The sequence below is a fragment of the Parasteatoda tepidariorum genome, chromosome 7 (genome assembly GCF_982258835.1).
Source record: "Parasteatoda tepidariorum strain Cologne lab strain chromosome 7, Ptep-v5.0, whole genome shotgun sequence".
Taxonomy (NCBI): Eukaryota; Metazoa; Arthropoda; class Arachnida; order Araneae; family Theridiidae; genus Parasteatoda; species Parasteatoda tepidariorum.
Genome location: NC_141761.1, coordinates 68,816,184 through 68,840,853, shown reverse-complemented (window position 1 = coordinate 68,840,853; position 24,670 = coordinate 68,816,184). Strand labels below are relative to the sequence as shown.

Sequence of the window (24,670 nt, the reverse complement as noted above, 5' to 3'; positions counted from 1 at the left end):
GTTCAAAAGGACATGTGTTCAGAGCGCCCAACCTTTAAGGAAGGCCCCCCACTTTTGCTGAACCAAGGAGTTATCGCTTTTTGATGGCTATTTCAGGTGACTGTATGTTTAGCATATTACTGCATATTTAGCCAATTTGCATGAAAAAGTACGTTTTTTAAATAGTAATTTACTGGATGTACGGAATATTGATAACTAAAGAAAAGATTATTTTTTTATATCTTCATAAACGTTTAAATGCTCGCAAAATGTTTGTTCAAACAAAAATTAAATTTCCTCAAAAAGCGCCAAATATTTTTTGTTTATTATTTATTATCAGGAACTTTTGCATTCGTTTTTACCCGGGGGGAAAAGTTGCCAAGACCCTAAATTCTATTCATAGAGGTCCGTTAAATCTGGGCCCGGCTGACAACTAGTTTGAAATCACACCTATTTCAAAAGAAGACTGTTTAGAAATAAAGATAACATATTAAATCAAAATTCCTTTGCAAGTATTAGGAAACCTATCATAATAGACTGTAATAAAATTGTAAAACTTTTAATGAGCTGTCGTTATAAGATTTTAACGAGGGAGATTGACAGTATAAAAATGAGAGCAGATTTCAGATCTCATTATCTTTCAATTATTGGAAGTTTTTAAAAATGTCACCACGAAAATTGATGTTTTTGATTTTGATGCTGTGCGTCTTCACTGCTAGTGGTATGTATCGCTTTATTTTTATGTGAAGAAAAATTGCAGTTTAAGAAAACGTTGCTTCATATTCAAAAGCATATGAAAAACAGTTTTTGTTCTTGTAAAATAGGTTCAAATTAGTTTTCCAACTTTATATAACTATATTCCCTCTACTGCTGGTAAATACATTGAACACCTTTTAAATTGAATAGAAATGATTTAAAATTTTACTAAAAAAAATCTTAATTCCCTTTTCATTGCAAGTACAATCCATGATAAACTTCCTTTAAGCAAAACTTTTCCCAGAGTCCTTTGAACAAAATTTGCAATGTTACATCGTTTTTACTTGGTGAAGAAATTACATTTTTATCATTTCTGGTTTTTGCAAATCAGTAGAGCTGCACTTGTTGCCCGTATAAGGAATCTTAATCCTTGGCGGTCAGACTTTACCACTATTTTTCTACTCTCAGCTTTTTCTTTACCGTTTCAATCGCATATCTATATTTAGCATACATGCCAATTCAGAAAAAGTAATTCTCAACCAACAATAGAGAAAAAGTAGTAGTGAATTCACTTAATTTGTTTAATTTTAACTGCCCACTAAAAATTTTACTGAATCAAGAACTATATATTTATTTAAATTGTTTAGATATAGTAGTGGTCAAAGTTGTTTAGAAAATTAAATAGTAAAAGCATACAATTTACTACTTCTTTAAACATTCAAGAAAAGTCCCTTACCAAAAATTGGCAAGTGTAGTTCTCAGCCAATACTGGGGAGAAACCTACTGATCTTATATTTTTAAATATTAATGTATTACTTTAAAGAATTAACAACGAATTATTATGATTAAATAATGATAGTGCTCTAAATACAATAAAATGTAATAACTATTCTTAAAGAGTTATTTTAATTGAGGATTTATAATTTAGAAACATCTCAAATTTTTAAGTAAGATTTTCGCAAAATTTAATTATTTTAAAATCATAAAATTAGCATTAATTGTATTAAATTAGGTAGGTAGATAATTAGGTATTATTCACCTAATTTCATCACTAACATTATTTTTATTCATTAATTTATTTATTTTCGACTTAATAAGTATGCTTTTGCGAATAGTTATAATAATAACGATATTATAATAAAATCTAAGTAGTTAAACTTATTATAAGTTTTTTTATTGAAATTCATATTTAACTAGAACTATTTCAGACCGAAAGTGTGTGTTTCAAACAACTTAACATCGAAAGAGTTTACATAATTGTATTTAAAAATGGATATTTCATCTCAGATTTTTTAGCTTCAATGATAAATCTCTCCTTCATAAATTTATTCATTTCAGTGTGTTTTTTTAAATTTATCTTACATAAATTTAGAATATTTAAAACAATATACCTTTTTTATTGCTTAAAAATAAACCTTTTTAAATCAAGCAAATAACTTTATTCCAACTTTTTTGAAGAAAAAAAAAAGATTTATTGTATTTTTAATTGAACATAAATGAACGTAAGATTTATAGAACTGATTGATTTTTAAAATTCATTCTGAGAACATAAAAATAGAAAGAATGACCAATCCAGAAGCTAAGACGAATAACGCTATATATATATATATATATATATATATATATATATATATATATATATATATATATATATATATATATATATATATATATATATATATATATATATATATATATATATATATATATATATATATATATATATATATATATATATTAGGATATTAGCTTCTATTAGTTTAATTTCACAAAGCGATTGCTAGAGACAAAACACAATAGTATTTACCCACGTTGGATATTACTAATAAAAATTATAATAAAGGTAAGAAGTTCGATCCAAGTAACCCTTGAACAGTTTTACAGAATGTGAATATCTTATTATTTAAGTCATGTGGGTTTAATTTCCTGATCAAAATGTGAAGAAATACATTGCAATATTATAAATATTCTACAATATGAAAAAAATGCTTATTAAAATTTAGTATGTTATATGTAATAATAAAGTAACAGAATTTTTTTTTTATTATTATTTTTAAGTGAATTTTTTTTTTTTTAATGTTTCATCATATTTATGAGTTTACTTTCTTCTAAACTACTTAGTTCTAAATAAAAATTCTAATTCTAAATAAAAATTCCATTTTCTGGCAATATTTAAAGCTCGGACATATAGTGGAGATTAAATACACTGATAAAAACATGAACGGTATTTTTTTTTGTAAAAAAAATAAAAAATAAGTAAAAGTATGTATCCTTATTAAATGCTAGCTGAATACCCGTTCTTCGTTAGGAGGTGGGGAAAAAAAAGCAAACAATGATTGTATTGGTACTGAACAACACTACGAAATCATGCACAAAATTAAAAGACATATACTAACACAAAAGATAGCACTAAAATAATAATAAAAAATTTCCCGTGATTTTAGGTTATTAGATTTAGAAAAACATGCTTTTAGGAATTCGTTCCATCAGAATTAAAATTAACTGTATTCGATATCATTTGGCATCATATCATGGCATCTCATGATAATCATCAATCTCATGATAGTCAAAATTTACCACAAGCAAGTGATTTACTCCGGTATACATTCCTCTAGAGCGGCCATATAAAACCCCTTTCAACAGTATCTGCATTAAAGTTTCCAGATATTGATGCAGTTTTAATAGGTGTCAATAATACTAACGTAATGCATTGTATAACATATTACATATTTGGTACCCATTGAAACTGCACCAATTATCTTAATACCAGCTAAAAATAAACTGCTTAAAATTTGAGCAATTGACTGCGGTGATTTAGCCGATTCCGCTACAGAATTTTTGGGGTCGAAGAACTACAAAATTATGGCAGTTTTTAAATTTTTGTAATTTTGTAGAGGTAAAGCAATCAAAAAATCTACATTAACTGTGCAGCTATATTAATCTCAAAAATTCTGCTGTAAACATGTAGTTGTATTAATATTGGAGTATATTAGGCTTTAAGTTAGGTATGGACTTTGTAGTAAGTTGGTTGAGTATTGTCAAATGAACAGTGGAATGTGGCTTAAATAGTTTATCTGGTGGTGTCATCTGTCGTGAGTGATGGGAAATACAAGACATTTTATATTAAGCTGGTATATAACAAAATATCGGCATATAACAAAATTAATTATGCAACATTGGCATCAATAATAGTATGGCAATTTTCCACACTTCTCGTAGAAGAATTAGTAACATATTCTCCATGAATTCTGTTTCTTAATTAGAAACTTTTTTTTTAATTTCAGTTAGTACCTAATACCAAAATTAATCAAGAATCATTTTCGTCAATTATAGTACGGCGAATTTTTATGTTTCTCCTAAAGGAGTAAGTACTTTTTGGCCATTAATTTGGCTTATCAGTGCATAAATTAATATTTGTTTCAATTAGGTAGATTTTAAATTACTTAATTTTATTGAAGCACACTTTAAAAGCGTGACTATGGACAAAATAAACACATGGTTTCCGATTAATTCAGGAATACTAATTTAGTGTCCACCTATGTACACCCACTTTCACGGTGATCATTGAGTTAATTTGAGATGAGATATAAAAATAATTTAATAAAGAACAAGCAATAAATGCCTTTTTTAATGACAGCTCTAACTAGAAACAACACTGATGTTATCTTTAGTGTATTTGATACGAAAATGAATCATCTGCAATTTAGTTTTTATCAATGAAAGTGTTACAAACCAATAACAAAATTCCTAGAGTCCAGCCAAAAATTCCAATCTAAAAACCAAAGTCTGTAAAAGACAGGCAGATAGACATTCATTCATTTTTATTTAGAAAAGATTTTTAATTCTTTCATCACAATTTCTTCGTTTCAGCGTACGCCGCTTGTTCTTGCAAGAAAAAAGGCAACAAAAATGGTGGTGGAGGTTCTGGAGGCGGTGGCAAAAATGTTGGCGGTACAAATGGTGGCGGTGGTTCAAGTGGTGGCGACAAAAGTACGTTACATATTTATTTTAAGACAATCTCATCTCTAATCAAATCCAATTTTATGTGACATATACTAAAGGAAATTCCTAACAAAGTACCATTTTTTAAAAATTTAATACCAACATTTTTGTTTATTTATATATTAGGCATTTTTCAATTTTCTACGAAACTATATACATATCTAGTAAATACCCGCCTCGGCTTTTTTGTGGCACATTAATGTTCTTTTTGATAAAATTTTCAGAGTTCGATATAACTAAAGTTGGATCTACTTACAGAGTGTCCCAAAAATTACTGAAGATTTACAAAATAAATTAAAGATAAACGGAAGCACATGGAAATGAATGGCTTGCTGCGTTCCTCTTAGGAAATTAGAGAAATTCCCATCGATTTTCGAAATTAATTTTAAAGTTTGTGGTACCGCCCAGTCGCAAACTAAGAAAATCTATAAGACTATATGTTTTTAAAATAGCTACCAAACGGCAGGGATAGCCTGGTCGGTATGGCGCTGAGCCCATGTCCGAGAGTTCGTGGGTTTGAACCCCGCCGGCCGACTCCCCGTGTAGTAAATGGTAACTGATGCACGTTAAATTTGTCAAGTCGCAAAGTTTTCCATGTTCCCATAACAAATCAATACCTCTGGGGGTACTGGATTGGAGATCGTTCGTTCTCTGATTCAGGTCAAAATTACGATCTGTGAATGGATGAATGGGCCCGCCCTATAAAACGGGCTGTGGCGTGTTGGTGGCTGAAGACGAATTCTTGGCCATAGGAGGGCGCCACTGAAAAACAAGAAACACACACTCTGCCTTAAATTTGCACGGTTTCACCAAGCAGGCTTGCCCGTGTGGCAAGTAGCATTAGAAACAGCAACAAAATAGCTTCCATTTGCAGAAATGATGGGACACAGTCTGATTCGCGATCGCAACGCTCGAATACGCCATCAGGGGGAGAAGACCGGTTCCATGTCAGTGCCGTAACTTCACCCCTCGGGGCCCTGGGGCAAACATTTTTGGCGGGGCCCTTTCAAAAACTTTCAGTACTCCATCTCTAACCGTCATTTTAGCTATTTATGTATTATGTTAGCGACTATATTTATGAAAACAAGTTATTTGTACGCATATAAATTGGATTACAAAACATTGTAAGTTTTAAGCATGACAAAATGCAAACTTTCAGCGAAAGCGGGGGTGCCATCCCTTCTACAAAGGATCAAGCCTCAAGGGATGTTTCCCAGACCGTCGCCAATAACCAATTGTGCAGCACTATAGTGCGACGTAAATGATCAACATCAGACTATTATTAAATAAAAAATGATAAATATTTACTAAATACTAAAAGTTATTTTTTGCATGGAATTATCTTTAGATAACATCATCTTTTATTGACTGGAAGGCTGTGGTAGCTTCCTGAGATAAAGGGAAAGAATTGCTAACCAAGAGGGGACGAATTTTTTTTTGAGAAAGAAGGGATCCACCTTCCATGATAGGTGAACATTCCCAAAGCACGTTGCAACGAAGCAGTATCTTTAGGGACAGGTAGACTTAAGAGTGGCTTCAGACGTTCTGGATCGGGTTTAATATTTTTATTCTCAATTATGTACCCAAGTAGAGATATAGATTGAGAAGAGTAGTTACATTTTTCTTCATTAAGTGTAAGATTAAACTTGATTGCAGCAGATTTGAACGTCGCAAGATTTTCATCATGTTCCTGCTGGTTTGTACCACAAACAGTCACATCATCTAAATAAGGGTAGGTATCTGTAAGACCTTCTTCTTGTACAATTTTATCAATTGTTCTTTGAAAGCATGCCACACCGTTGGTAACTCCAAAAGGGACACGTTTAAACTGAAAAAGTTTTCCGTCTGCCTCAAAAGCAGTCATGTGTTTTTCAGAATCCAAAATCGGGAGCTGATGATATGCATTTAAGTCTATTTTACTAAACACTTGGTATTTAGCAACCTTAGATATGAGTTCCTCAATTGTTTGAGAGTAGTCAATGACCATCCTAGATTTTTTGTTTTCACCTTTCACCACAAAAGCTTGTGCTCTCCAAGGAGAGTTGCTGGGCTCAATGACCTCTTCTTCAATGAGTTTTTGTGTCTCTGAGGTAATAAACCTTTGATCTTCTAGAGGGAGACGTCTTGATTTAGTTTGCACTGGTTTACAATCAGACGTCAGGTTAGAAAACAAGGATACAGGTAGAACTTTAGCAACAGCTAATGAGCAAATTTGGAGAGGCGACTTGCTGCCGTCAAAATTGATGACTAAGGAGGAATGGAGTTTAAGAATGTCATGACCAATCAGAAAGTCAGCACATAAATTCTTCATAACCAGTACTTCAATTTGTTCATACTTATGATCTAGAAGGTCAAGAGTTACAGTTGCACGCCCAACCACACTTAAGGTAACAGCAGAGTTGGCCATAGTGATAGTTCCAGAGTATGACTTCAGTTAAAGATTGCATTTCTCAGCATGTTTATAGTCTAAGAAACTGAGTGAACTCCCAGTGTCTATTAGAGCAACCAATTTTACACTATTTACTGTAACAAATGTAAGGGATTTTTGAAGACAACCAGGGGCTGGCGACACAGAAGCAATTAGATGAGCAGAGGCAGTAGTATTTATTTTAAGCCAAGTTTTCGCTCTACACACACGTTGATAGTGACCTTTTTTCCACACGAATGACAAACACTGTTTCTAGCCGGACAGTTATTTCGTGTATGATTATCACTATTGCCACAGAAAAAACATGATCCACGAGGAATTGCTGCAAGGATTTATTTTTCAAAAGCATCATCAGTACAGTCTAGTGCAGCAGAAGGCATAGGTTGTGAGTTAGTGAGATATGAAGCAGAATGAGCTTTAGCCAGTTCAAGAGCACGGGCTTGGTTGATTGCATTGTCTAAAGTGATTGTTGTATTTTCGAGCAGGTGTATTTCGAGCTCTCTAATGCGGGTATTCCTCAACCCTCTAATGAAAGCATCACGTATATACTCATTTTTATAAGTTTCAGCCGAGACTTGTGTGAAGTTACAGTTTTTACTTAGTTGCTTTAAAACTTGAAGAAATTCGTTAACAGTTTCATTAGATAGTTGGTTTCTTGAGGCCAAGCAATGACGAGCGAAAATTTCATTCCTCTTTACTACATAGAGTGCATCCAAAGCAGAGATAGCGGCCGAGTAGCTGGTAGCTTCACTTATTGACTGGAAAACATTTACTGATACATAATTAATTAGGAGTGGGAGTTTATTATCTTCAGCAAGATTAGGCACCTTTGACAAAAAGTTCTCGAAAGTTTTCTTCCAATGAAGCCACTTATTTTCAGCGTTAGCACACGTGGGGTCGAAGTTGAAACGTTCCGGTTTCAGAAAATTTTCCATAACGATGAATACCAGTACTCACATTTATCAGAATATAATTTTGTTAATTAAATTGTTGTGATAATCAATAGACAGTGTAGTTGTTAATAAATATAACAGAATATCACCACAGTTAGTTTTATGAAGCACACTAAGAATTAACTTCATTTCTTCAAACTCTTTTATTAAAATAACTCATATGGCACAGAGCATGATATTTTATGACACAGTTGCCTTTTTGCATGTTTTTTTTAATTAAGGAATGGAGTTATAATTGAAAGGATTATAATAGAACATGAGACGTTTTAGAAGATTTTACGTTGACCAAAGTGACATTTTAGAGTATTTGTGGAAATAACATTAGGAATGTATAGAAAAATCATTCGTAATATTCAGTAACTCTAATTAAAAATTTTATTTAAAAACATTTATGCTTCACTTAAAAAAATTACTTTATAATTTACTTACACATATTTGTAAATTAAAAAGTAGTTCAATTATAGAAAATAGTAGGGGAGAGTGGTGTCAATTGTAACATTTTTTACTTAACTATTTTTAACTAGCAAAAAATCCAATATATTATTAGTATTAATTGACAGACGAGTAAAGTAGACTATCCTCTACTAGAAAAAAAATTAAATACCTGATTTTAAATATTATTATATTAGTTATTAACAATTTTTGACAGTCGTGCACTTGTTACAATTGTCCCCATTTACGGGGTCAATTGTAACAGTTCATAAATTCAAGTAAAACATAGTTAATTATACATATTATCATAGTTGTGATATATTTTTTTATTGATCGAAATAGTAGTGATATTTTAGGAGTAAAAATAATAATGAGCAGAGACCTAAAGGGTTAAACTTTTAACTTTAAGGGGTTAAAAATTTTAATTTATGCTGTGAAAGGTGACAAATAAAATAATGCACATGCAACATAATATAAATGCTATAGGAAACTATTGGTGGTTCTTAAAGAGTTAAGTAATGGTTTGTAAACATAAGATTATTTATTTTCAGCTGTTACAATCGTCCCTTTACTTATTGTTACAATTGTCCCCAAGACGCCATTTCAGCTTCATTTGTTAAAAACAATGCTAGTTAATTAGCAAAACTAATCTTTTTTTTATTGAAATGTTAATTAAGGTGTCCACTTACATATTCGGTTACTAATTTTTATTTGTTTAAATAAAATTACTTTGTTACAATAAAATATTCTAATACCAAAAAAAGTACTTGCGTGACGTGAAAATATCTTTTGTGATGTAACTCTTTCAAAAGTACATAAAAATGGTTGCCATCAGGGGTGTACATGTAGATTTTTTAAATACACCTTGTGCACCACCTAGGAACCAAATCTAGAACCCGACACTCGAAATTTTTGCTCTGTTACAATCATACCCTGTTACAATTGACCCCACTCTCCCCTACTTATTGTTAAAAATTATAGGATTATTCCATTGCAGCGTTATCCATAAAATACGTATGTACACACGATGCATACACGTATCATGTGTATAAAATACGTATGAAACAAGAATGTAGTTTTGTTTAATTCATAAATACAGTATTCAAGTGTTATTTTGTATTACAAATATTTTTTTTTTTTTGAGGAACTCCCTGAACTTAAACGTTAATCGATTATTGCTCTCATTTACACTATCTGAAGTGTTGTGTACTATATTAATATATACTATATTAATATATGTATATAGTACTATATTAATATATGTCTGGTATATATATACACACACGATGTAATGTACAAGAATGCTACTAATTACAATAAAATATAGTCAGTGAGCTTCGGGACGCAGTTCGAAATGCTCGTGTAAGAGAGTGGACAGGACATAACATTTGTTATGTGATTTCGTTCTCGTTATGTGATGTCTTCCATTTGCCTAAATCACTTAGTATATTAATTAAAATTAGTCTTTGAGGAAAAGATATTAATAGTGAATAGTTCTTTTTAATAAGGATGTGACAGGTCCGATAAAATTATATTAGCGGCATTGAATTGACGTTGCTTGATTTTAAATTTTTTAAAGCCACTCAGTCGTTTTGTGCTCTGAATACGAAGAGATGTTTAAAAAGTTGCATCAGCAATAAACTTTGCATTTTCTACCGTAAATTATTATGTTATACTTATAGTGTTACAAAAGGAAGAGAAAGTAAGTACGAAATTCCTCGTTCAGCTTTAAATTTGCTGTGTCCATTTCTTTATACACGTATTTTATGCTGTATCCATTCTCTTAAACACGCATTTCAAACTACGTCCATTTTTTTTCTTGAACACGTATTCCAGCTCAGTCTGCATCCATTTTCTGAAAAACGCATTTACGGCTGTGTTAAAAAAAAAAATAAAAAATAAAAAAAACCTCACCGATTAAACTTTTTGAATACATTTTTCTATTTGGACATGAGATCATCCTAAAAGAGGGTCCACCATAAATTAAATAGCTAATGCCCAGAGGCTGATAGCAATTTTAGATGAATGACCTGAGAGATGTTAATGAAATACTTAAGTATAAATTAATTTTATTAACATCAAAGTAAGTGTTTTTCTTTTAATTTTCAACAATTTAATAAAGCTTATATCATGCTAAAACAATGTACATAAAAAAATGCAATTATATTAAGCATTTTGTTAATTTTTTCCCCACAGGTTATAATGGAGCTCTGATCGACATACCGGTATTAAGTCAAGTTTCTCAATGAAAAATATTATTGGATTACAATAGATCATTACAACGAGACAATGTGTAACAGCATAATGAAATTTTACTTATTTTTCTTTCAATTTTGTAATTGTGCAAAGAAACAAATCTAAATTTCAAAATGTAATGAACAAATAAATTCTTCCATGTACTGTAAGAGATCAAGAAAATTGTTTATTGAACTTATTTTAATAAAATGAAATTTTATTTCGATTTGTTGCAACTTGCTGAAGAAAACAGAGATTTATACTTTTCAAATTTATAAATAAATCAAGAAAATAGTTTATCGAACTTTTTTTTTTATAAAATAATTTTATTAGGTTTGTTAAAACGTGCTTAAAAACCAGAGATTTATTATCATCAAATTTCAAAATTAGTTAAAAATTTCGACAATAGATGGTATTGCTAATGGGAAGAACAATAAATCAACGTCTTCTGCTGCATTATAGACCGAAATATTTGCACTGCCGTCTGTTAGTCTTCAAACTGCACCAAGTTATTGCAAATGGTGGTCATTTGAAAAAGAATGTTACATTAATTTTCTTTGTTCCTAGCAACATCTGTTAGCGAACTTTGTAACTAATATTGAAACATGATGAGAAAAAGTATCTAGTTCTTTAAGCAGAACGTGGGGAATCGTACATGAAGTAATGCACTTATAAATGAATTTAATCGTACTAAAACAGGGTTATTTTTTTCTTCTACAGGTATAGGAGGTGGTCTGCTCAGCGTGCCAGTATTAAGTCAAATTTCTCAAAATGAAAATTGATATTGGATTTGCATTAACTGTCGATTGTTGCAAAGTGTTAGAACATTAATAGAATTTTGACATAAATTTTAACTTTTCTCTCAAGTTTGATTTCCTTATTTCCAAAAGACTTAATGAATTCCAAAATGTGATAAATTAAATAAATTCTTGCATACATATTGTTAAAATATAAAATTGCGTATCAAAATTATATATATGAGCATACATTGCATACAAGCACAAATGCCAAATAGAAGCTGATTGCTGTATACATATTTTCGATTTTTAATTTTTGTTTCTAATCATACGTACGATAAAACGAAGTAAATATTGAAACGCTTATTAGAAGAAACATTAAGATTCTCTTAAAAGTTGCTATTAGAAACCATAATTGCAAAGTCCAACAAACCAACATTTAAATTTTTTTTTTTTTTTTTTTTACAAATTTGATACTGGTAATGCAAATGAAGATAATTTAATCAATAAATATTGAAAAGTGACGATAAAAAATAACAAAATGCTTTCTACAGTAACTTTTGGATTTTTATTATGAAAATTAATGTTTATAATAGCTTCAATTAACTGTTATATAACTTTAATTTTGCTTTTTCTCACCTCTCTCTATCCCTCTCTCTCTCATTTTTTTTTTTAACTGGATATTTTTAACCTCTCAAATTAACTACTAGTGCAAAATTACAATTTATCTTCACATTACTTGATTAAAAATCTCTCAAATATACAAATTGTAAATAAATAGTCGACATGTTTCATTCTCTCAAAAATAGGCATCCATTTTCAAGATTTTCCATACGCATTATTAAATGTCTTTATATATATTATCATACATTTTTTGGAAATTTTTAATAACGTTTTCTTTTTTTTTTCAATTTCTTATAGTAAAAGCTACACTGATACAACATTAATTTTAATTGCACAAGACGTTGCTAGTTTTTATTTGATTAGGTGCATCAATTTATTTAACTATTGTTTTATTTATATTTCAAAGCTGCATAATTAAGATCTTAAAAGACTAATATTTTCTGTTCCAAGTTAAATGTTAAATTTCTCATACGTAATTCTGTCAGTAATCAGGTCAAATGTTTTTATATTTTTCCAAACATTAAGATTCTCTTAAAAGTTGCGATTAGAAACCATAATTGCAAAGTCCAACAAACCAACATTAAATTTTTTTTTCTTTCTTTTTTTTACTAATTTGATACTGGTAATGCAAATGAAGATAATTTAATCAATAAATATTGAAAAGTGACGATAAAAAATAACAAAATGTTTTCTGCAGTAACTTTTGGATTTTTATTATGAAAATTAATGTTTATAATAGCTTCAATTAAAAAAAAACAATTATCTTAAAACAGAGGTGCCAACTTTCCAAATTAGTTTTTCGTAATCAGAAGTGCCCCCAAAAAAAATTACTCTGAACAATTTTTCTTTCAAACAGTGAATCTTCACATGCTAACACTCAATCCTAATTGTTTGAGAGGGTAACTTCAAACATACTAAATTATTAGTATTACGGAATTAAATACAAAATTATACTTTCCAGGAATAAGCATATAGTTTGTCTAAAGTAAGAACTCCCCTAGACATTCGTCTTGAACCGTGACTGTGACTATGATAACGAGTATTTCAAGTGGGGTTGTGGGGTCATTGTTTTGACTTGGGTCAGCGAGAAAAAGGGAATCTTTTTTCTTTCTTTTTTGGTGTTAGCCTTAGAGTGAATAGAAGCTACCCTCCCTGAAATGCGCTATTGTTTCCATAGCAGCATACGGCCTTAGACTTTGTAACTGGGGTAATTCTTATCATGGACAAACTGTACCTTTTATTCAACTGATTTGGATTTTTGTCCCTCAAAACATGTCGAGAAGCCGTAATTTTATATTTTATTTCATAATCGTCGTTGATCAGCCGACCCAAGTTTGATTTTACGACTACAAATGTTCTCCCCCGTAGCCTTGTAATTTTGAACCCAATCCAGAAGACAAGAGAACTTCTGGATCAAGTATAGGGAGAAATTTGCTTTTGCGGAAGACTTTTGGATGCAACTAACCCGCATTTATGTAACATTGAGAGGAAAACCACGAAAATCTCACATGGTTAGCCTGACGGCAAGATCTAACCCATGATCCGTCTACCACGGAGGGGGCATTTTATGTCGGCACTGTAATTGATGCTAGCCGATTCGTATCGACCAGCCATCGCTGGGATAGTAATTTTTTAAATAATTAATTATTATTTTAGTTAATAATAGTAGAAAAATTGTGAAATGTATCCCGAGGCAAAATTCTTGATGGTACCTTCAATGGATTTTGACGGTTTACGTTGATTTCAAGATTCTTGATGGTCCGACAAACTCCCATCATTACAAAATGGAAAATGCTGTTTTAATACTATGATGGTAAATCATCACGGTATGTTTGATTTTTGATTAACCATATCAGCAACTATCACATTTTAATAGCGGATGTTGTTTCACCATTATGAAGGTGTACCAGCAAATTATGTTTATAATTGTTGGACCAACAACAATCATCAAAATTTGATGGAAAATGTTCGATGGTCCACCAACAAGCTGTGTTTATTAATATTGGACCAACAAACAACCATTGAACTATGATAGATGTTGTTTTACTATTACGATGGTTCAAACAATATGTCATATTTAGTATTGTTGGATCAATAACAGCCATCAAAATAAGATAGAACATGTTGTTTTACTATTATGATGGTTAACCATTAAGTTATGTTTGTTATTGATGTGCCAACAACAACCATGAAAATAAGATGGAAGATGTTTTACAACTATGTTAGTGAACCAGCAAATTAGGTTTATTATTGTTGCTCTATCAGCACTCAAAAGCCATTAAAATGTGGTGAAAAGTGATTTTTTGCTATAATGATGGTCAACTAACATGTTATGTTTATTGTGTTTGTTGAACCAAAAAACAAATATCTAAATATCATGAAATATGCTGTTTGTCTATTATGGGGACGAACGTCACACTTGAGCATAGTCTCGTGAAGTTTTACTAAAAGTTTCAAAGTTATACTTTAAAGGTCTTAATAGTCATATGGTCAAATTGCAATAAGAAGTTAAAAAAAAGTAAACAGTAAAAAAGTAAACAGTAAAAGTAAACTTTTTCCTAAAAAAGGGGGAAAATATTTCCTCACCACTGAAACTCCCCTCCGCCACATTCTGGAAAGCTTTGCAACCCTACTCCTTTTGTCACAAGGGCAGACAAAAATAAAAAATATTTTCGTCCTTTTTAATCTAACTGAAAAACGTATTAAATTTATTAAATAATGTAGCTGTTTTGCTTAGATGCCGATTCAAAGAGGATTTTTTGTTGATCATTTTCACATTTGGATATTTTTTTAAACCATATCAAGTATAATAATGCTATTCTAAATGAGTTTATTAATGAGCTAATCCAAAAGATTAACTTAACTTAATCTTTATATCTATTCAGCTTATATTTCAATTCCTTTTATACTTCAATTCAACTTATATCTTGACTCGAAAAATCAACTGATGAAATCAACTAATTAACTTGAATGAAATCAACTAATTAAATTGAATTTCAACTTATATCTTAACTTGGAATGTCCAAATGCCACTGTAGAGAGCGGGATGCTTTCTGAACAAACTAAGCTAACGAAATGTGTTGCTTTTCGATTTATGCAAACTAAAAATGGAGTACATTTAATTGGTATCGCCGTAATGTTTCTAGGATTATAAACTTTTAATACTCTTCGTCTGAACTAAAATTTTATTTCGTTAAATCGGGGCTGCTGGTAATATCGGGATCCAAAACAAAATATTTCTACCCTTGCCTTATGGAACAGTCCTAATATCCAAGAATAAAACTTTCCTCGGCAAGTATTGCGGACTTTTTATTATACTTAATTTGGAATAGTTGTTCAGTTCATTGCTCATTGCGTGCTTCGATATTCCATTCTTTCGAGTTTTTTTCAATCGTATTTTTAGAATCTGAATCCCAAACGTGTCGCACGAAATACAGAAAGTCTAAATAATCGGGGCTTTGTATCTTTTCCCCACATTTTTGTCCAACTATGCTATAATTTTGCTCATTGGCAATTTTCTATTAATAATCTTTACAAAAGGAATAAGGACTAAAGTATATTGGCCAATTTGCAAAAGAAAACGTAATTTCTTTTAATTTGCTCATTAAAGCAGCATTTCCCAATTTGTTTCGGTTGTTGAACCCAAAATGATCGACCTCATTTTAGGGGAACCACTAGACTTCGCGAATAAATTTCATTAGCGATTGTTGACATAGTTATTAACGAAACTATAAGAATTATTCTGAAAATATTCAATGATCTAAATGTTTTTTATTATTTCTTTAATATATAGTGAACTAACGAAGAATGAAGTTTTTTATCGCATCGTTTTATCAAATTAAGTCTTAAAATTAGGTTTGATATCAGACAGTTGAATTCACAGGTCTAGAGCATTATCTAGTTTATTTCTTAATTTAATTTTAGTGTGTACATAAAGTAAAAATACATGAGCTAAAATTTAGTTTCTGATGAAATTAAAACATAGAACGACAAAAAGACACGTAGAAAATATTTATCAAAGAAGCATACTTCCTCATGGCTGAGTTTGGTTATTTTTATTCGATGCGAAACGGTAATGCATTTTTTCATAAGCGCATATTCTATTCAGAATTCATTCATTACATTGTTATTAGAAAAAAAAAATTCTTTCTTCAAAAGCATTTTAGTTCAATATAATTTCATAAAAATAACGGAAATATTAAATAAATAACGGATTACTTATTCGATACAAATTTAGTTAGAAGTTTCTAAATAAAATCATAACTGATTTAAAAAAAAGTCCTAACTCTCATAACTCCTGTGACTCTTCCACGGAACCCAAGGGTTCCACGGTAAACCATTTGGGATCCGATGAAATAGAGGAGGAACGGAACATTAATAAATAAGCAAAGACTTTTTCTTTTCGATCTTCATAAACGTTAAAATGCAGCAGAAATTTTGTTCGCACAAAAACTAAATGTCCTCAAAAACTGTCAATTTTATTATTCGATAAACAGGAACTTTTGCGTACAATTTTAACCAGGAAAAGGAAAATTCGCCCGAAATTCTATAAATAAAGGTCCAATAAATATAGTTACGACGTAATAACTAGTTTGAAATCACTTATTTCATAAGATAACGATCTAGAAATAGAGATAGAATTAAAGATAAATAAATACCCTTTCGACCATTAGGGAAACTATGTTAATAGACCGTAATAAAATCATTAAACTTTTAATGAGCAAACATTGTAACGGATTTTTAACGAGTAGACCGATAGTATAAAAATGGAAGCAGATTTCAGATCTCATTATCTTCAATCGGGTATTTTCAAATTGGATTGAAAATTTTCAAGTATGTCGCCTCGTAAATTGATGTTTTTGATTTTGATGCTGTGCGTCTTCACTACTAGTGGTATGTATTGTTTAATTCTATGCGAAATAAAAGTACATTTCAAAGATTAGACTAGTGCATATTATAATTTTAATTTTCAAAGTTTTAGTTACTATTAAGCTATAGTTGTCCCCTAATAGAGGTAATGAATCGATTCTACTAGGACTATTCAAAATATACACACCGAAGAGCCATTATGACCACCCTCCATCTATAACAATGGGCCCGCCCAGGTTTTCATGGTTTCTCACCCAGGAACAATGTTTTTATGGGTCACATTAGGATCCATAATCCTCATAGAACAATCCCTGACGTCTGTAAGCTACTTGAACATAGTTGCAGACCAGGTTCACTCATTCATGGCAACAGTTTTTTCTGAGAGGGATGGTGTTTACCAAAAGGTTGATGCACCATGTCATAAGGGTCGAATCGTCGAAGAACATTCCAGTGATTTTCAAGTCATGTCTTGGCCCCCAAATTCACCTGACCTTAATCCAATAGTGCATTTGTGGTCCTGCTTGGAAAACCAAATTTGTGCTGCCACGCTACCCCCTCGCAATGTGAGGGAATTTCAGGACCAGTTGATGAGCGCTTGGTACCAGATACCTCAGATTACTTATCAGCACCTTGTGGAATCAATGCCACGGCGGATGCTAACAGTTGTGAGGGCGAAAGATGGTCCTACATGTTACTAGCAGGGTAATCATAATGTAATGGCTTTTCGGTATATATATATATATATATATATATATATATATATAATAATAATAATAATAATAATAATAGCTTAATAGAATTATGGATTTTAAAACTAAACCTAAAAAGAAATATACTTTAATTGTAGACTAGCCCTTCTAACAGATGAGAGCTTTAAATAATATATTTCACATAATAAACTAAGCTCTTCGCTTATATATTAACTTTAATTTAATAGAAATGTAATATTTATTTATAAAAGGAGTCCATACTGCTCAGTAAAATATCTTAATGAAGCCGAATTCCCACTCAAATTAATGAATATTTTGAGATATTAATTCATCTTCATCCGGTCGTATGATTACATCTTACGGGGTCAATTCTATTAAAGAAGTCTGGATATTATAGATCACATGACATGAAAGGATAACTATATGATACATGTGAAAAAAGTGCGCACTCGTCTTTTGGAAATATTAAAGTGACTTTGCGTCCAGGAGCTCTGCTCCATGTGAATAATTTTGTCCATCCTTCCAACTTATAGGATGCATGATGGTACATCATAAATGAATATAAGTGGTGGTTAAAACTTAGGCGTTTATGGACAGTGTAAATATAAGTAAATTTAAGCTTAATATTTATATTAGGACAAAAGGTGATTTATAAAATTAATTGGTAAGTTATAGCAAATAAGTTTAGCTTTAATTTGCCCGAATTGGATTTGCATGTGTTAAATATATTGATTGCATAGTATTATAATCCTCAGCAATCCTATCGATGTATCCTACAGATGGATGAAGTATTTTAATTTTCTGCTTAATACTAGCCGTTCAACCTTATCATGTCGGGATTCTCATTTGTTTCAAACAGATACCCAGGTACGATTACCTTCTTTGGAAGAGGTGAAATCAGCTCTCAAGTCTTTGAAACTAAATAAGGCTCCAGCTTTCTTGATCGTATCCTTGTGGAAACCTTGAAGTATAGAGGAAAAACACTGTATAAAAAAAAGGGAAATATAATTTCATTTTATGGATTTAGAACAATAAAAAGCTTCTTTCAGACAGGACCAGAAGCATTATATGTCCAAAACATAAAAAAAAGGAGATTCCATAAATTGTTGTAATTATCGAGGTATTAGTTTGCTTAATCACATCTATAAAATTTTCTCGATTATCATCTTCAATAGACTAAACCCTCTGGTTGAAGACATAGTAATCCAGAGGGTATGGAATCGAATTGCATTATCTTTTTATTGACTTTAAATTAGCCTACGATTATATTAATCGCGATTTACTACTGAGAACTCTTATTGAGAAGCATTCCAGATAAACTTGTGCGGCTTATTAAGTCGACTTTAACTCTCACTTTCTCCTGTATAAAGTTATTTGGCAAACTCACAGATTTTTTTGATATTGTAAATGGTTTGAGACATGACAACGCTCTTGCCTGTTTTATTTTCAACTTGACCCTGGAATGGGTGATTCGTGATTCCGGTCCTACACTCGAGTCACAATATTTTAAAATTTCATAACCGTCGTTGAACAGCCGACCCAATTTTATGGGTTTACGACTACTAATGTTCAATTCCGTAGCCTTGTAATTTTGAACCCTATCCAGAAGACAAGGGAACTCCTGGATCGAGTATTGGGTGAAATTTACCTTCGTGGAGGACTTTTTGATGGAGGTAACCCGCATTTGTGTTACATGGAGAGGAAGACCACGAGAACCTCCCACGGTTATCCTGACGGCAAGGGGACTCTAACCCATGATCCCTCTACCACTGAGGATATTTCACGTCAGCACTGTGGTCGGTGCAAGCCGAATGCGGAATTCGTATAGACTGGAATTCGAACCCTTTTCACTTCATTGGAAAGCGAACGCTCTATCCCCTGGGCCATCACGGCTCCGAGTCACAATATTCACTAAAACAGTGAAAATCCTGGCTTATGCTGATGATTTGGTAATCATCACACGAATGAAAAAAGCTTTGTTGGAAGCAGTTACCGCTTTTAAGAATGCTTCAAAAAAGATGCAACTAGCTGTTAATGAAGACAAGACCAAATGCATGCCAATTATTAAAACACCTGCAAATTACAAATTCTTAGAAACTAGAAATTCGAACTTGTTGACAATTTCATTTATCTTGTTCAAACATTAATGCCTCAAACGATATAAGCCCAGAAATAAGGAGACTATAGCAGCTAATTGATGCCTTCACGGCTTAAGAACATTTCTAAAGTCCAAATTAATTAAGAAATGAACAAAATTAATGCTATACAAAACATACCTGTCTGAACTATGGATTCGAAACATGGTCCTTAACTAAATCACAAGAAGACCTACTTGCTGCTTTTGAGAAAAAAGCCTTGAAGGAAAGGAAAAAAAAACATATTATATATATATATATATATATATATATATATATATATATATATATATATATATATATATATATATATATATATATATATATATATATATATATATATATATATATATATATAAACCCTTAATCACTATTTCAGCTTACGCAGCTTGTTGTGGTGGAGCAGACAGAAGTGACGAATACAGTAATGAGGATGATACAAGTGACGAAGGCAGAAATGGTGGAGGCAACAAAAGTACGTAACATATACATTTTAAGTTAATCTCATCTCTAATAATATCCAATTTTGTATAATAACTTAGACAAAAGGAAGCTCCTAACAAAGTACTGTTTTTTAAAAAAAAATTTAATACCAAAATTTTTGTTCATTCATAAATGAGGCATTTTGCAATTTTGTAAGAAACTTTATACACATTTAGTAATACCAGCCTCGGCTATGGGGGCTCATATAAGTTCTTTAGATAACATTTTCAGAGTTCGGTGGATGGTGTTTTCTACACTAGGGAAAGCTGCAAGCTCCATACCGCCTCCGGGTTACTGTTTCTGGTGTATTTTAAAGCCATTTGGCTCATAACGTGATCATTGTGTTTTGAGATTCTTGCAAACATGGTATTTGATTACTTATTACTTGTGTTTACAATGCTAACAATACTTGTGTTTACAATGCTAACAATACTTGTGTTTACAATTCTAAAGGTGCTAACTAACACTAACGTAAGATGGTGCACAGTTTGCAACAAGAACAAACAGTAATAAACAAATGAAAAGAGGCTAAATCAGGACTGCCAAAAAAACGACTTATTCAAAATCCAGCAACCATGTAATTATTAAGTCCACTTTCTGGAACTAGAATAAAAAGCTTACAGAATGATATTGTGGCGTAACTACCACTACAAATATTAAATACCATTTCACTAGTATATAAGGCATATTAACTTGATTCTATCACGAGGTACCTTTTGATAGATGAAGGTTGACATAGTCGATTTATAAATCCCCACAATGGTGACCCGGACGGGATATAAACTCGCTAACATGATGGAGGGTTCACATTAAACAGTTGATTTGCTTAATATAAACTGCTCAAAGAAAAAAAAAGATCCGGTGAAGTAAATAAAGTCTACCGATATTAAACAATATGGAAGAAAAAAATGAGCGAAATGCTATAAACAAAAATTGAAGAAAAAATTAAGCGAAATGCTACAAACGAAAAATGAAGAAGAAAAAAAAAATGCAAAATAATAAGCAAAATGCTATAAACAAAAAAAAAATGAAGAAAAAATTTAATGAGCGAAATTGATATAAATATATAAACAGCATGTATATAAACTAGCAAATATATAAACTAGCGGTAATCGTTCATCGAATTCTATCACAGATAGAATTCTGGAAGGGGAGTATTGTGGCGTAACTACCACTACAAATATTAAATACCAAATCACTGGTATATAAGGCATATTAACTTGATTCCAAACACAAGGTACCTTTTGATAGATGAAGGTTGACATAGTAGATTTATTAATCCCCACAATATGATCTTAAACTTTTTAATTTGGATATGAGGTCATCTTTAAAGAGGGCCCAGTATAAATAGCTGGTGCCCAGAGACCGTTCACAATTTTATATCAATGGCCAGTCTGAGTCAGGGAAACCTGAAAGCTGTTTACAAAGTATGTTTTTAAATTGAAAACTTATTTAAATACTTAAGTATAAGTCAATTTTATTAACATCTGAGTATGTGTTTTGAAATTTCCACAATCTAATAAAGCTTTAATCATGCTAAAACAATGCACATTAAAAAACAAAAATTGTATGCAACTATATTAAACATTTTGTTAATTTTTTCTCTACAGGTTATAAACGACCTCTGATCGAAATACCAATATTCAGTAAAGTTTCTCAATGAAAAATATTATTGGATTATAATAGATTGTTGCAGTGAGACAATGTGTTACAACATAATAAAATGTGACTTATTTTTCTTTCAATTTTGCATTTGTACAAAGAAATAAAATTTAAATTTTAGAATGTAATGAACGAAATAAATTCTTTCTATCGAAATAAATCAAGAAAATAGTTTATCGAACTTTTTCTCATAAAATTTTATTGGGTTTGTTACAACGTGCTTAAAAACCAGAGATTTATTATCATCAAATTTCAAAATTAGTTACAAAGTAGGAATATAGATTGTGTTGCTAATAGGAAGAACAATAAATCAATGTTTACTGCTGCATGATAGACCTTTGCGATCGAAATATTTACACCGCCGTCTGTTTTGACATCAAACTGCATTACGATGTTGTTTCAAATGGTGGTTAATTTGAAAAGAATGTTTCATTAATTTTCTTAGTTCCAGAACCATCTGTTAAGGAACTTTGTAACTAATATTGAAACTTGATGAGAAAAAGTGTCTAGTTCCCTAAGCAGAATAAAACAAATTGTACATTCTATCTCCTTCCAGTTTTCTACGATTTTTTAAATCATCGGTCATATTTCAGACCCCTAGCATTATCATATAAAATTAATGAGCTTAAAATAAAATTTAAGCACATTAAGTTAATGCACGTTAAATTGAATTTAAGCGTATTAAGCACAGTTAATTTTTTCTTCTACAGGAATAGAAGGTGGTCTGCTCAGTGTACCAATATTCAGTGGAATTTCTCAAAATGGAAATTGATATTGGATGTGCATTAACAACCGATTGTTGCAAAGTGTTAGAACATTAATAGGATTTTAAATAAAGTTTAATTTTCTTTGAATTTTGAATTCCTTAATATTTAAAGTACACTAATTGAATTCCAAAAAGTAATCAACTTAATAAATTCTTAAATCATACATGATGTAAAAAAACTAATATTTTTTGTTCCAAATTAAATGTTATATTTGTCATATTCAAGTCAGACTCAGCATTTTATCAAACATTATGGTTTTCTTAAAAATTGCAATTAAAAATCGTAATTGCAAAACATGATAAACGAACTTTTCAAATTCCAAATCTAAAGAAAAAGAAAAAAAAACATCGTTTAGAAATAGAGGTGGCAACTTTCCAAACTAGCTATCCATTATCAAAAGTACAGAGTGCAAAAAAAAAAAAAAAAAAAAAAAATAGAATTAATAAAAATAGAATACTTAAAAAAAAAAATTTCTTTTTTATGTACGGATCCTCAAGTACTATGACTCAATCTTAATGGTTCGAGGGTTCAAAATATTCTAAATTATTGTTACGGAATCAAACTCAAAAATATACTTTGTCTGAATAAGCATACCTTTTTGCCCCACGGATTTGGATTTCTGACCCTAAAATTGTTGTAGCGATATCGGAAATATGGTCCCAATAGATTGATCAGAGGAGTGGTTCAAAGTGTGGACCCTTTGTCAAATGTTCACTTTTTGCGTATTCCGCCATATCTCGAGAATTTTTTTAAATGAATCGAAAAATTTATAAATTTTGTTTATTTAATTCGTTGTGCCATGCAAATAATAATAAGAATTATTTTATTTAATAATTGTAGAAAAAATTATGAATTGTAGGGAAAACAAGTTTTCACATGTTAAAGAATTAAATCAAAAAAGACAAGATACAAAACTAATCGAATAGTTCCAGATTTTAAATGTACTTCTTTAAAGTTCGATTTCTCTTGAACTATTCTACCGATTTCGTTCAAATTTCGTATTCTGCCTTACAAAATTACATTCAAACAATAATGACGTAAAAATTCGTATACTTTACAACTCGAATTTAAATAAAATAATAGGTTATAAAAAACATTTTTTGCACTTAATTATATATCTTTGGGTTAACAAACTTTTTAATTACGTGCAAACAGTTTCGATTCGCTTAAAAAATTCTCGAGATATGGCGAAATACGTAAAATTAATATTAAAGGGTTCAAACTTTGAACCGCTCTTTAAAGGTCAGAAATCCAAATACATCGAAGGAAAAAAAAAGTGCGTTTTTGTGTCTGATTTTGTAATTAAAATATCATCTGCAGTAATTACTAAGCATGTTTGAGATCACCCCCCCCCCCCCGAAGCAATGAAAATCTCATCATCAATCATAAGTTATTTTATGTTCTTTTTTTTGCATATTGCACAATAATACATATAACGTTTTACCAAAATTCAAAGAAAATTTGAAGGCGAAATTTACTATTTAATTTCAGGTATAGTCGGATTGTTAATATTTTGTATGCGGCTATTATTAATTAAAAAATGAAACGAAACGGATGAAAAGAAATACCAATTAAACGATAATTCCCCCCCCCCCCGAATATTCAAATGTCTGCGCACAAAAAAATTTCATTAGTTTGGCAGTCTAGATTTTTTTTAAATAAAAAAACTTGTTTTTAACAGATTACGAAAATTTTCAAAAACCGTACTTTTTACTAACCTAACTGTGACCGTAAATTTGACAACGAAATCGTAATTATTGGCCCCTTTGTATAAAGCATTCATTCAATATTAATCCTTAACGGTTGAGGAATATTTTAAATTTACTTCCCACTACCACGTCACAAGATCAAGTACAATTATTCATAATGTTACTTAGAATTAAGTTAATTGGAAAGTAGAAAATAAATTATTGATTTTTGCCGCCATGTACGCAACATTTGAAGCGGCATAATGCTAT

The 24,670-nt window shown here is 30.8% G+C and overlaps 2 long non-coding RNA genes across 4 annotated transcripts; both read left to right on the top strand.

The window, feature by feature from the left end:
* The first annotated feature begins 624 nt into the window (after window positions 1-624).
* LOC147807231 (uncharacterized) lies at window positions 625-10,951 on the top strand. Of its 2 annotated transcripts, XR_015435566.1 has the most exons (4): window positions 625-700; window positions 4,546-4,612; window positions 4,646-4,665; window positions 10,687-10,951. It is a non-coding gene; the product is annotated as an uncharacterized LOC147807231 (long non-coding RNA). The 2 variants fall into 2 exon arrangements; XR_015435565.1 differs by having other exon boundaries at window positions 4,546-4,665.
* Window positions 10,952-16,886: 5,935 nt separating this feature from the next.
* Window positions 16,887-22,799, top strand: LOC107453259 (uncharacterized). 2 transcript variants are annotated; one of them, XR_006225940.3, is made up of 3 exons: window positions 16,887-16,979; window positions 20,180-20,275; window positions 22,656-22,799. It is a non-coding gene; the product is annotated as an uncharacterized LOC107453259 (long non-coding RNA). The 2 variants fall into 2 exon arrangements; XR_006225939.3 differs by lacking the exon at window positions 22,656-22,799 and adding an exon at window positions 21,894-22,126.
* Window positions 22,800-24,670: the final 1,871 nt, after the last annotated feature.